This window comes from Mesocricetus auratus, unplaced genomic scaffold (genome assembly GCF_017639785.1).
Source record: "Mesocricetus auratus isolate SY011 unplaced genomic scaffold, BCM_Maur_2.0 Super-Scaffold_4256, whole genome shotgun sequence".
Lineage (NCBI taxonomy): Eukaryota > Metazoa > Chordata > Mammalia > Rodentia > Cricetidae > Mesocricetus > Mesocricetus auratus.
The window spans coordinates 116,443,875-116,456,923 of NW_024429182.1; the positions used below are offsets into that span (position 1 = coordinate 116,443,875).

The following is a 13,049-nucleotide window of genomic DNA, read 5'->3' on the forward strand; positions in this document are numbered from 1 at the left end:
TGAGGGACAGAGCTCTGGATCATCTGATTGGTCCTCCTCCAATGTTAAGTATACCCCTTTTAAGAGAACTAATTATTCAGCTGCCCTTTATTTGGGTTGTGAGTAATGATACCTTAGGTAAGAATCAGAAAGAAATAAATTGCTCTGCTTAGAATTGTTTTTATGCATTATGCTGGGATGCTATTAAGCACCCTTTTGCTTTGGTAATGCGCATGCCTCGATTTATTCCAGCTCCTGTTGAGGCGCCAAGTAATTTGAGTTTGTTTAGGGAAAAGCGAGATTTTTGGGATCTCTGCTATTATTGTGGGCCTGATAGCCACCGCCGCGGTTACTGCTTCGGTTACCGCCTCGGCCCTTGCACTTTCTGCCACTGTGCAGACAACTCAAACCATTAATGAACTATAGGCCACTGTGACCATGGTCCTAGATAAACAGGCCACTGCCAATTCTCAGATACAAGGAGGCCTGATGTTGGTAAACCAACAGATTAATTTGGTTCAGGAACAATTGGATATATTGTGGCAGATGGCCAAATTGGGATGTGAACAAAGTTGCCTGGCCTTTGTGTCACTTAGTACAATATGAGAATTTTACAAGAGCAGCTAACCTGTCAAAAGCTCTGTCTCAACATTTATTACAGAATTGGACTTTTGAGTTTGAGCAGACACTCCGTGAGTTGAGAATGGCGATCCTGCAAGTGAATTCGACGCATCTGGATCTTTCTCTGATGGAAGACCTCTCCCCCTGGATTTCATCTGCATTTTCTTATTTTAAGGAATGGGTGGGGGTAGGATCATTTAGCCTAGTTCTCTGCTGTGGAATAGTGTTGATGCTTTGGATGGTGTGTACGCTCAGAGCCCAAACAAAAGGAGAAAGTGGTGGTGGCACAAGCACTTGCTGCCTTAGAACACGGAGCATCCCCTGACATTTGGTTAACCATGTTAAAGCAATAGGTCGCTGGCCTCCCAGCTCTTGCACCCCACGAGGCTAGTCTCATTGCACGGGATAGAGTGGGTAGGCTTCAGCAGCCCAAGGAGTTGCAAGGCTAAGCACTGCACAGGAGAGGTCTGCGGTATAACGACTTTCTCCTGGGAGATAAGTCATCTTGCATGAAGGTTCTATGTCATGATCTCCTTCCCCCAGAAAAAAGACATCGGACTGGTCAGGACTTCCTCTGGGGATAAGACCCTGGAGAGGAGCTTTGTACATGTTCCGAATTTGCACATGGGGATTTGACCTCTATCTCCACTCCAAAGTTGTGGGTGTCCTATTGCTTCAAAAATAAATGAATAGGGGAGATGTGAGGAGCCGCCCTCGCTATCGCTATTGCCGTTAGAAGATGGCGCTGACATCCACTGTCAGTTGGAGTTAACTGTCGCTGTCAGTTGGAGTTAACTGTCGCTGTCAGTTGGAGTTAACTGTCGCTGTCAGTTGGAGTTAACTGTCGCTGTCAGTTGGAGTTAACTGTCGCTGTCAGTTGGAGTTAACCGTTTAAACTGTGCCTCTCCCGTGACGTCATCTGGGGTGATGTGCAAACCACCAATCCCGGCTCTACACATCTCACTCGGAGCTCCTAGGCTTATATAAGGGGCTGGGTTTCTTAGCTTGGGGTCTCCCTCTAAGAAGCTGATCATCTATCTCTCAAGATGCATTAAAGCTTTACTGCAGAAGGATCCGAGTGTTCTGCGTCGTTCTTGCTGGCGAGACGGTAGCGCGGGACAGGGTTCCACATGGTAGCAGAAGGGAACCAACTCTCTGTCTCTGTCTCTCTGTCTCTGTCTCTCTCTTTCTTGGTTTTGGAGGCTGTCCTGGAACTAGCTCTTGTAGACCAGGCTGGTCTCAAACTCTCAGAGATCCACCTGCCTCTGCCTCCTGAGTGCTAGGATTAAAGGTGTGTGCCACCACCGCCCGGTGAGAACCAATTCTCTTAAATTGTCTTCTGACCTCTACATGCTTGATGTGCTATGCACACACTCCCACACATATAAATAAATAAATGTAATAAGAATGTATCAAAACTGGGGGAAAGTGAGGTTGGGGATGTAGCTCACGATAGAGCATCCGTCTAACATACAGCAGGCTTTTGCTTCACTCTCCACTGCTGCCAAAACAAAACCAAATTTCTTCTTAGTTTACCACAAAGAAGGGCCTCTAGGGGAATGTTGTAAGACTGGGTTTTGTTTCAAAACAGCAGCTTTGTTTATGCACTATTTAAAAACTCGCAGAGGAGCCGGGCGTTGGTGGCGCATGCCTTTAATCCCAGCACTTGGGAGGCAGAGGCAGGCAGATCTCTGTGAGTTCGAGGCCAGCCTGGTCTATAGAGTGAGTTTCAGGACAACCTCCAAAACAATACAGAGAAACCCAGTCTCGGAAGAAAGAAAGAAAAAAAAAAACGACCAATGCTGGGTGTGATGGTGCACGCTTTTAATCCCAGCACTCAAGAGGCTGAGGCAAGGCAGATCAGTCTGAGGCCAGCCTAGTTTATTGTAAACAAGTTCCGGGACAGCCAGGGCTACATAGTGACATATTGCTTTAAAATTTTTTTTGTTGCATCCACTGACAGACCTTGAGTAGTTGGTGGTTGTTCTTCTGGCTTGTACTAGGATGCCAAGGAAAATGCTCCCTGTGCTTCCTGCCTGTCTTTGTGGCAGTCCAGATTGAGTTGGGGAGTACATGTATATGGTAGGTAAATTGTGTGAGTTCAAGCTGGGGAGGCCCTTAATGCGGCCTTCTTGTAACAAACTGGATCTATCACCTGTCACCATATCTGGCTGCTGCTTACCATCCACACAACACCAGGACTTAGGACAAATGGGACTGAAGTCATCTTGAGCTTTTATTTTGACCATGATTTATTTGTAGTGGGGACATTTTCTTTTCTTTTCTTTTTTCTTTTTTTTTTTTTTTAAGAAAAAAACATGTCAGAGGCAGGTGGATCTGTGAGTTCGAGGCCGGGCTGGACCGACAGCCTCCAAAACAATACAGAGAAACCCTGTCTCGAAAAAACAACAAAACAACAATAACAAAAAACAAAAAAAGAAAAAAAGAAAAAACATGTCATGTAGGTCGTCTAAAACTAAAGTACATTTAAATTAAATTTGTACCAATTTGTCAGCGTGATGCCTGTAGATGCAGACACATATAGATAGTAAGGCTACTATAATAAAACAAATGAATTTAGTCATCACCTGCAGTTATCCTTTCTTGGTTTTTATAAAACCTGCTCCTTTAACAGAAATGCAATGAACAGGACTTTCATATTGGATTTCTAGATATTTTCTCTCTATATGTCCTTTCACCCACATCTCTGCACCAGTTTTCTTTGGATTTGAATATTGGAATTTTGTAGATTCTACATGTAAGATCATGCAATAATTTTCTGTGTCTAGTTTGTTTCACTTAGCACAATGTCTCTCAAGCTCATCCATATTGTGGCAAATAGCAAGATCTCATTTTTTTTTTTTTTTTGGTTTTTCAAGACAAGGTTTCTCTGTGGCTTTGGAGGCTGTCCTGGAACTCGCTCTGTAGACCAGGCTGGCCTCGAACTCACAGAGATCCGCCTGCCTCTGCCTTCCGAGTGCTGGGATTAAAGGCATGTGCCACCAACGCCCGGCTAAGATCTCGTTCTTTTTACGTAATACTCCATTAGCACGAGCTAGAGTTTCTCTTTCCACTCTTTATCACGACCGCTTATTTTCACATCTTGTCTATCTGTTGTGGATCATGAGACTCAAATGAACAAGGGAAAGCAGATAGCTCTAGGAACTTTGTGATTTATTAATTTTGGGGGGTATATGTCAGAAGAGCTATTGCTAGGTCATGCAGTGGCTTAATTTTTAGAGTCTCTGAAATTCTTTGTACTGCTTTCCATATGGCTGAAACAATTTGAGATTGCTCCTTCTTATAAGAGGATAAGTACAGAAGACAGGGTGGGAAGAGAAAGAGTTAGAAAGAAGAGCCCAGCATAGTGGGAAAAGGCTGTAATCCTAGCACTTAGAAAGTGGAGGTAGGTGGGTCAGGAGTTCAAGGTCATCTTCTGTTAGTACAGTTACTTGGAGGTTTGAGGCCAGACTGGACTATGTAAGGTCCTGTCTCAAAAAAAAATTAAAAATTATAAAACTAGAAGATCAAGTAAAAGCGGGCCTTGGTGGTGCACGCCTTTAATCCCAGCACTCGGGAGCAGAGGCAGGCGGATCTCTGTGAGTTCGAGGCCAGCCTGGTCTACAAAGTGAGTTCCAGGACAGCTTCCAAAGCCACAGAGAAACCCTGTCTCGAAAAAAAAAGAAAAAAAGAAAAAAAAATCAAGTAAAAAATTATAAAACTAGAAGATCAAACATCACCCAGGGCCACATGTCTTTTATCCTTACTTTATTGGTGTTGGTCCTGTTTGTATGTTTGAGGGTGTTGGATCCTGTAGTTACAGACAGTTGGGAGGTGTCATGTGGGTGCTGGGAATTAAACCCCAGTCCTTTGGAAGAACTGGAAGAGAAGTCAGTGCTCGTAACATCTGAGCCGCCTGTCTCTCTAGCCCCAAAGGGCACAAGAACGAAGCTTCACACTCAGGCACTGTGCATATCCTCTGAAGCATCTGAGGTTTGCGACCCCAGTTCCGCATTAGTGACAGTCAGCAGTGGAAGAACGAACACAGACACTTCGCCTGTGTTCATGGGAACTGGAAAGTCTCAGATACCTCCGAACACCAGAAAACGTCCATCAAGTCAGAGGTTGGCTTCAGGTGCCTTTTTCCCAGACTAGAAAAAACAAAAACAAAAACAAAAAAACCTCACAAACAAAGCCTAGCGCTGGAAGCAGGGTAGTCTTGGCAGAGTCACTTGACACACCGACTGGATTCTGATTGGGCTTTGGGAGTGTGTGCTCTGGTGATCCCGCCCGAGCAGCTCTAGGGGGCGGGGCCAAGTGCCAGAGGCCACGGTATTGGTTAGTTGCTTCAGGGCTCGTCCAATCAGAACCATCCTTCTTGCGGCGCGAACCGAGTGGAGCGGGTCGCCGGAGGGCCTTGTCCGCGCGCGGAGTTTGGATAATGGTTCTGCCTGGCGCAGCGTGAGCGTGAGTGAGGTGAGTTCCACGAACTCCGGGCTGCGGTGACTCCGCCGGGTAACCGGCCTTTCCCGGCCAGGAGCCCGAGGCCTTGGCCCTCCCCCTAGTCGTCCGCCCCAGTTCTTCGTAGCCTTGCCTGTTGCGAGAAGTCCAGAGGAGAGGAGAGCCCCGGAGCCCCGGAAAAGGCCGTGTCAGGCGGCCGAGGCTTGAGTCTTGTGGTCCACACATTCCTTAAGGCCCAGGACCGTGTCTTTTGTCTGTCACACGCGAGAAACGATCTCGTCTGCTTCCCGGAGTTTGTGTGAGGCTGCTACGACCCCTCATCAACACATGCTCCCGAGACTCTAGAGGAGGTGAAATTGCTTTGCCCTGGTTTTAGACTTCGAGAATGCGAGGCTCAGGCCTCCTTTGCCGAAAGGGCGTGGGCTTGGATGCAGAGATAAGATTTGAGTAAGACCAGCCCAGCTCAGAAGCAAATACTACTGCCGCAGGCTTTCCCACTCCCCCAGCCTGCCCAGAGGTCGCTTGATGGCTGGGATGAACCGGCCTGACAGCTGCTGGCACCACCCTCAGCCACACAACGCTCCTGTACCTACCACATTAAGGGGTAGGGGTAGGGGAGACTGATTGAGGGGTCACGAGATGGAGCAGCGGAGAGGCAGAAGTCTGGGGAGTAGAAAATCAATTGGATCTGTAGTGGAACTTGAAAGGCTCTTCTTACTTTAGCCACCTGGTGCTGAGGTGACTAGTGTGAACACAGCACCTTAGCTTGAATCAACATTTTGTTAGCCTGGCTGCTATTCTGTCAGAAGGTCAATTTAGATTTATTTACTTGGAGGAAATAGGATTTCTAGGTGCCAAATCACTTTTTTTGGGAGGGGGCAGTTTTGAGACAGGGTTTCTCTAGCCCTGGCTGTCCTGGAACTCAATCTGTAGACCAGGCTGGCCTCAAACTTGCAGATCTGCCTGCCTCTACTTCCCAAATTCGGTGCTGCGACCACCACTATCAAATCATTTTCAATGCTAGTTCTCAAGATAGGGCATGGTTGCCATTTTTGTTTGTTTGTTTGTTTGTTTTGGCTCTTGTAGTCCAGGTTGGTCTCAAACTTGAAAGGCTCTTCTTACTTTAGCCACCCGGTGCTGAGGTGACTAGTCTGAACGCCGCACCTTAGCTTGAATCAACATTTTGTTAGCCTGGCTGCTATTCTGTCAGAAGGTCAATTTAGATTTGTTGATGGCTGAGATGGCTTTGGACTCATGATTTTACTGCCTCAACTCTCAAGTGCTGGAGTTACAGACCTGTGTCATCATCAACCCAGATACTTTAAATTATATATTTTGAAATATCTACCTTTAAAGGAGAGCACAGAGTGTAGAATCTTAAACTTGGATGATGGGCATATAGGTGTCACTCTGTTTTCTGTACTTTTCCTTTTGTCTTTTGTGGGGAGTAGGAATGTGAGTGTGTCTTTGCTCATGTCTGTGCAGGGGTGTGTGTGTATAAGCAGGCCAGGTATATCTTCCTCAGTTGCTTTCCATCTTAGTGTTTGGAACAGCCTCTCACTGAATCTGGACTTAAACCCACTGATAAAACTAGCAAGCCCCCTGCAGTGGCATTATAGATGCACGTCACCACACGGAACTTTTTAGGTGAGTTCTGGAGACCTGGAATCAGGTCCTCATGTTTGCACCACAGGTACTTTGCTAACAGAGCCATTTCACAGGCCTCTTCTATCTTATTAGGTCCAAAGTCATTGCAGAATAATCAGAACGGTCTAGTGTCAAAAGCCCGTGAGTGTTTTGGCTACCTGTGAAGTAAGATCAGCTCCTACCAGGAGTGGTGGTTCACACATAAAACTCCAGCACTGTGAGTAAGACAGGAGAATGGAGAGCCAGCAGTGGCTTGGAGACTACATCTCAAAAACAGAAAGAAGCTGCCTGTGGTAGCACAAACCTATAATCACACACATTAAAGGGGAGGCAGAGTTGAACATCTTCCTCAGGTACATAGTTTGAGACCAGTCTGCACTATATGATCAGACTCTGTCGCCAAACCCCAAACAAACATTAAAATGCCCATTACATTTAGAAAGTCTTTCCATCCTTTAGCTTTTTTCTTTTTTCTTTTCCCAGCACTTGGGAGGCAGAGGTTAGCCTGGTCTACAGAACAAGTTCCAGGACAGCCAGAGCCACACAAGAGAAACCTTGTCTTGAAAAACCAAACCAAAACAAAATTTTATTAATAAATTAAAATGTTGTGGCCGGGCGTTGGTGGCACATGCCTTTAATCCCAGCACTTGGGAGGCAGAGGCAGGCGGATCTCTGTGAGTTCGAGACCAGCCTGGACTACCAAGCGAGTTCCAGGACAGCCTCCAAAGCCACAGAGAAACCCTGTCTTGAAAAACCAAAAAATAAAAAAATAAAATATTGTGTTATGTGATTATACCAGTTTTATTTTTTATTTTATTGTGATAAGAACACCTGAAATCTCTGAATGGATTTGTTTCACTTTCGGTTTTGAGACAGTGCTAGCCCAGGCTGGTCCTGACCTCTTGCATGCTGTCTCAAATTTCTTTTGGTGAATAATAAATACAATGTAGGCAGAGTGCTGTACCGCAGCTCTCCAGCATCCTCATCTTTCACTCCTAGAGCTAATTAAATTGAATTTGCTCATTTCCTTACACATGGCAATTTTACCCTACTGTAAGTGGAATTATGTAGTATTTGTCCCTCTGTAACAGGCAGTTTTGCTTAGAATGTCTTCAAAGTTCACCTGTGTTGTAGGATTGCCTTCTTTTTAAAGGCTAAGTAATAGCCGGGTGGTGGTGGTGCAAGCCTTTAATCCCAGCACTCGGGAGGCAGAGGCAGGCGGATCTCTGTGAGTTCGAGGCCAGCCTGGGCTACAGAGCCTGATTTAGCTGCCTGAGGCATTAGGCATTATACTCAATATTTTAGTTTTTCTGAGACAGGATCTCATATACCCCAGGTTGACCCTGAACTATTTATATTGCTGAGGCTTGCCTTGAATTTCTGATATCAATCCTTCACCAACTCCAGTTATTTAATATTGTATTGATGGCTTAAGACAGTGAAATCGGATTAAGAGAAATTATTCAGAGGCACACAGTTTGGAAAATAAAGTACCACTGTCCTTACCTGCAGATGATAATAGAGTGTGTCTAGAACACATAAATAACAATCAAAATAACTAAATTAAAAAAGAATTTAGCCCGGTCTGGTGGTCCATGCCTATAATCCCAGCACTTGGATGTGGCTGCCTGAGAATTGATCCTAGCTACATGGTGAGTTTGAGGCCAGTCTGAGCTATGTGAGACTGTCTCCAAAACAGCACATGCAGAGGAGAGAGAGCTAGAGAATTCAGTAAGATAACAGTGTACAACTGATATATAAGACCAATTGTTTAACAAATAAGTTAGACTATGTAAGGAAGGGATAGTCTCATTATAGTAAAAACAAAAAGATTAAAATGTGTAGGGATTTTAAAATATAAATGGAGAAATCTTTAAGACACTGCTAAATGTTACAAAAGTTGACTTAATCAAATGCAAAGTCCTCTTCCCAGGATAGAATAACTTAACATCCTAAAGCATTGGATCTGCATAAGTTAACACAAATTTAATGTAGTCTCAGTAAAGATAAGGTTTTTTTTTTTTTTTCTGGTGCTAGACATGTTGATTCTAAAGTCCACATAGAACAGACAAAATAAAAAACAATGAAGTCAGGTATAGTGTCACACACCTGTAGTCCCAGCATCTAAATCTATAACTGGCAGAAGGAAGGAAGTAATATAGATCACAAGAGACCAATGAAATATAGAAAATAAAGCAATTAGGAAACAAACAAAACCAAGAGTTGGTTCTTTGAAAAGATGTGGTAGAGGACAATTTAAGAAAGCTCACAACAACCTGTAACTCCAGTTCCAGGGAATCTGCTGCCCTTTTCTGGCTTCCTCCATCTGGGTTCTGAGAAACTAACTAAGGTCGTCAGACTTGGTGACAAGTACCTTTAATCACTGAGCCATTGGTCCCTGAAAAGATTTTAAATTGACAGTCTTTTAGCTAGATGAACAAGAAAAGTGCCTTAGTTACTTTTCTATTGCTGTGACAAACATCATGACCAAGGCAACTCATAAAAGAAAACATTTAGTTTGGGGGTTCATGGGGCGTGCATGACCATCATGGCAGGAAGCATGGCAGCAGGCAGGCAGGCAGTCATGGTGCTGGAACAGTAGCTGAGAGCGTACATCTGATCTGCAAATTGGAGGCAGAGAGACAGCTGAAATGATACAGGCTTTTAGAATCTCAAAGCCCCCAGTAACACATCTCCAACAAAGCCATACCTCTTCCAACAAGGCCACACCTCCTAATTCTTCTCAAACAGTTCCACCAACTGTGGACCAAGATTCAAATATATGGGCCTATGGGGGGCATTCTCATTCAAACCCCACAGAAAGAAAGGGGATTCCAATAACTAAGGAATGAAAGAAAGACTGTTACAACAGACTATAGAATTAAAAGGATTTTTATCCTGGCCTGGTAGTACAGGCCTATAACTTCAGCTTCTCAGGAGGTTGATGCAGGACAATTAAGTTCAAGGCCAACCTGGGCTGCAGAGTAAGCTTAAGATAAGCCTGAGTAACTTAATAAGAACTGTCTCAAGATAAAAAGTGAAAAGGTTAGTTGTAGTTCAGTGGCAATGCTGTAGGTTCTGTTCCCAGTATAAGGTGGGACACAAAGGAATAAAATGCTTTTTATGAAAGTGCTATGAACAATTATATGTTGACAGCCATGATTTGAGTGTGTCCCATGGGGACTGGAGAGGCAGCTGAGTGGGTTCAGTCCCCAGTACCCACATGGCCGCTCACAACAACCTGGAACCCAGTTCCAGGGGATCTGCTGCCCTTTTCTGGTTTCTTTGGGCACAGGCATGAACAAGGTGCACAGACATTCATGCAGACAGAATACTCATATGTAGAAAAACTTTTTAAAAAATCTTTTAAAAAGGGGCTCAGTTGTAGGCACATTAATTCTTCAGTATGATTGTTGAAAGGTGGGGCCTGCTGGGAAGTATTAGAGTCATGGCAAGAGAGACCTCATGATTCATGAATGTCTTCACTGGAATGTGTCTGTCTCATCTTCTCTTTTCTGCATGACCCCTTTCCATCATGAGGGGCCCACCAGAAACTGACACGGGAGCCATGCTCTTTGACTTCCTGCTTTTTATAGTTGTAAGCTAAAGTCAACCATTCCTTTGTAAGTTACCCAGTTTCGGGTATTCTGTCACAAACAACAGAAAACCTGTAACACATTTGATAATGTATATTAAATGTCTAAGTTCTAGAAATGTATAACTACTGAATCATGGGGAGGAAAAAAAGGAAAAAAAACTGAACAGATTTAGAATTAGTAAGTAGATTGAATACCTTAATCAGAAATGTTCTTAGATACCAGAAAAATCTCAGGACCAGATGGCTGCTGGTGATTTGTACTTAAGTATAAAGAATTAACCCTAGTATTACCAATTATGCTGGTCAGGTCCCTTTCCTCATGAGAACCCATCGTGCAGTGGTGCCAAGCTGCTGCACCTCTTGGTAATGTGTGCAGCCTGTTGCTTGTATGAAATGCCCCAAGGGACCCTGGGGACAGTTTTCTGGTGGATATTCATGTGTTTGCTCTCTTTCTGTCTTCAACCTATGTTTCAGACATGTATACAGATTGCCTTTGGGCATAATAGACAGGATTCATGCTGGTCAGGTCTTCATGTCCATCCTCACCAAGTTGCAGAATAAGGAACATGTGATTGACACCTTGTGTGAGCCAAGTTCAAGTTCCCTGGGCACCAGAAGATCCACATTGCAAAGAAATGGGGCTTCACCAAGTTTAATACAGGCTAATTGAAGGCATAGTAGCTGAGAAGCCGCTCAGCTATGGTGCCCTGGGCAAGTGGTGGGCCCTGTACTCCTGAGAGTCTCCACTGTGTTGAGATCACACCCTACCAAACTATGGTCACTAATTAATCTCACATCCAGTTAAAAGATTAACACTAAAATCATCTTCAGACTGCATGAAAAAATTATATATAAAGAAATATAGCTTAGCAAATTAGAAACACCCAGTTTGAAAGAGCATAGGTGAGTTGAGAATTTAACATAGTGCTTGTACCTTTTGAAAGGCTCTGAGTTTGCTTCTAACACCAAAACAAAGTATAGAATGAGCAAAGGATTTTTCTAGAGAGGATACACAGTGTCCAGTAAACACATGAAAAACATGTTCATTTTCATAAATTGTTAGAGAAATGCCAATATTCAGGATAAAAGAAACCCTCACATCCAATAGGGTGACTGTCATATTAAAAACACAAATACAGCCGGGCGGAGGTGGCGCACGCCTTAAATCCCAGCACTCGGGAGGCAGAGGCAGGCGGATCTCTGTGAGTTCGAGGCCAGGCTGGACCGACAGCCTCCAAAACAATACAGAGAAACCCTGTCTCATAAAAAAACAAAAACAAATACAAATACAAAAAAGCCAGAAAATAGCAAGTGTTGCTAAGGATGCTTAAAATTTAGAAGCCCTGGTCACTATTGGTAACAGTGTAAAAAATGGTATCACAGAGGAAAACAGTATAGTAGTTCCTCAAATGATAAAAAGAATTTCCATATGCTCCATTAATTCCATTTCTGGGATGTATCCAAGACAACTGAAATCAAGTCCTCAAATGTAATAGTTAATTATTTTAAACATTTTTAGATTTATTTATTTAATGTGTGTGCGTGTTTTGCCTGAATGTATGTATGTGCACCATGAACATGCCTGGTGCACAAGAAGGTATCAGATCCCTTGAACTGGAGTTATAAATGGTTGTGAGCACCATGTGGGTCCTGGGGACCAAACGCGGGTCCTCTGCAAGAGCAGCAAGTGATCTTAACAGCAAAGCCATCTCTCCTGCGCTGTGCTAGTGAGACTGGACTGAGGAAGGCCTAGGATACTCCGTGCACACTCTGAGCATGTCTGTGATGGTGTTTCCTAGATCCTGGGGGCTCGGGCCTAGTCAGCAGGTTAGCCCTTTGATGACTTCCCAAGGTGATGGCCTGTTGGGAGGCGTTATCTAGTTGAAGAGGGAGGCCACTTCCTCCTTCTTCCAGTCCCTCATACTCCCTTCTCTCAGCTTCCAGGCCTGGATGATGTGAACTGTTCTGCCCCACTCATTTCCCCACCGTGATGAACAGACACTGTGAAACATAAATCAAACCAATTACTGCTTTTAAGTTGTTAAGGCATTTATTCAGACACAGCAACAAGAAAATTAGCTGATTTGTCTAGTATTTCTATTCTCGTGCTCATAGCAGTGTTAACAGTAACTGTGCTACAATTCTGGCAACTTGACTGGAATTAAGTAAAACCCAAATGGTTGGACACACCTGTGAGGGATTTTTTTCTTAATTAAATCACTTGAATTGGGAAGACCTACTTTTAATCTGGATTTCTGAGGTGGGAAGATACACCTTAAATCTGGGCCAAGCCTTCTGCTGGAAGCCTATGTAGAGGACATGGAAGAAGGAATTTCTTGCTCTTTACCTGCTTGATCTCTTTAGCAAGTCCATTCCTTCACTGGCATTAGAGCCTGCTTTAGAACTCTGGCACATACTGAAGACAGCCGTGTGGACTGAGGAGCTGCTGGACTCTTGGCCCCTCTGCTGGTAGACAGCCATTGCTGGGTTAGCTGGCTCACAGCATGTAAGTCATTCTGATAAATCCCCTTTCTATATACACGGACAGATTCATTGTATAAGTTCTGTTCCTCTACAGAACTCTGACTAACACAGTAGCCAAAAAGTAGGAGCAATCCAAATGTCCATCAAGAGATAAACATAAGCAAAATGTAGTATATACATAAGTAAAATGTATATTATAGGACGTTGCTCAGCTTTAAAGTGAAGAAGTTCTCACTCATGCTACTTAAGTGATGATGTT

The 13,049-nt window shown here is 44.0% G+C and overlaps 1 protein-coding gene and 2 non-coding genes across 3 annotated transcripts in view; all 3 read left to right on the forward strand.

Annotated features, from left to right (window-relative positions):
- Positions 1–2,547: 2,547 nt before the first annotated feature.
- On the forward strand, positions 2,548–2,677 carry LOC121135623. The gene has a single exon (XR_005872725.1). It is a non-coding gene; the product is annotated as a small nucleolar RNA SNORA31 (small nucleolar RNA).
- A 2,275-nt stretch (positions 2,678–4,952) lies between these two features.
- The window catches only part of Blm (BLM RecQ like helicase), a 77,679-nt gene continuing 69,582 nt past the window's right edge, over positions 4,953–13,049 (forward strand). The window contains exon 1 of the mRNA XM_040729605.1: positions 4,953–5,076. The gene's annotated coding sequence lies outside the window, so the exon portion shown is untranslated. The remainder of the gene's footprint in view (positions 5,077–13,049) is intronic.
- LOC121135599 lies at positions 10,591–10,726 on the forward strand. The gene has a single exon (XR_005872708.1). It is a non-coding gene; the product is annotated as a small nucleolar RNA SNORA70 (small nucleolar RNA).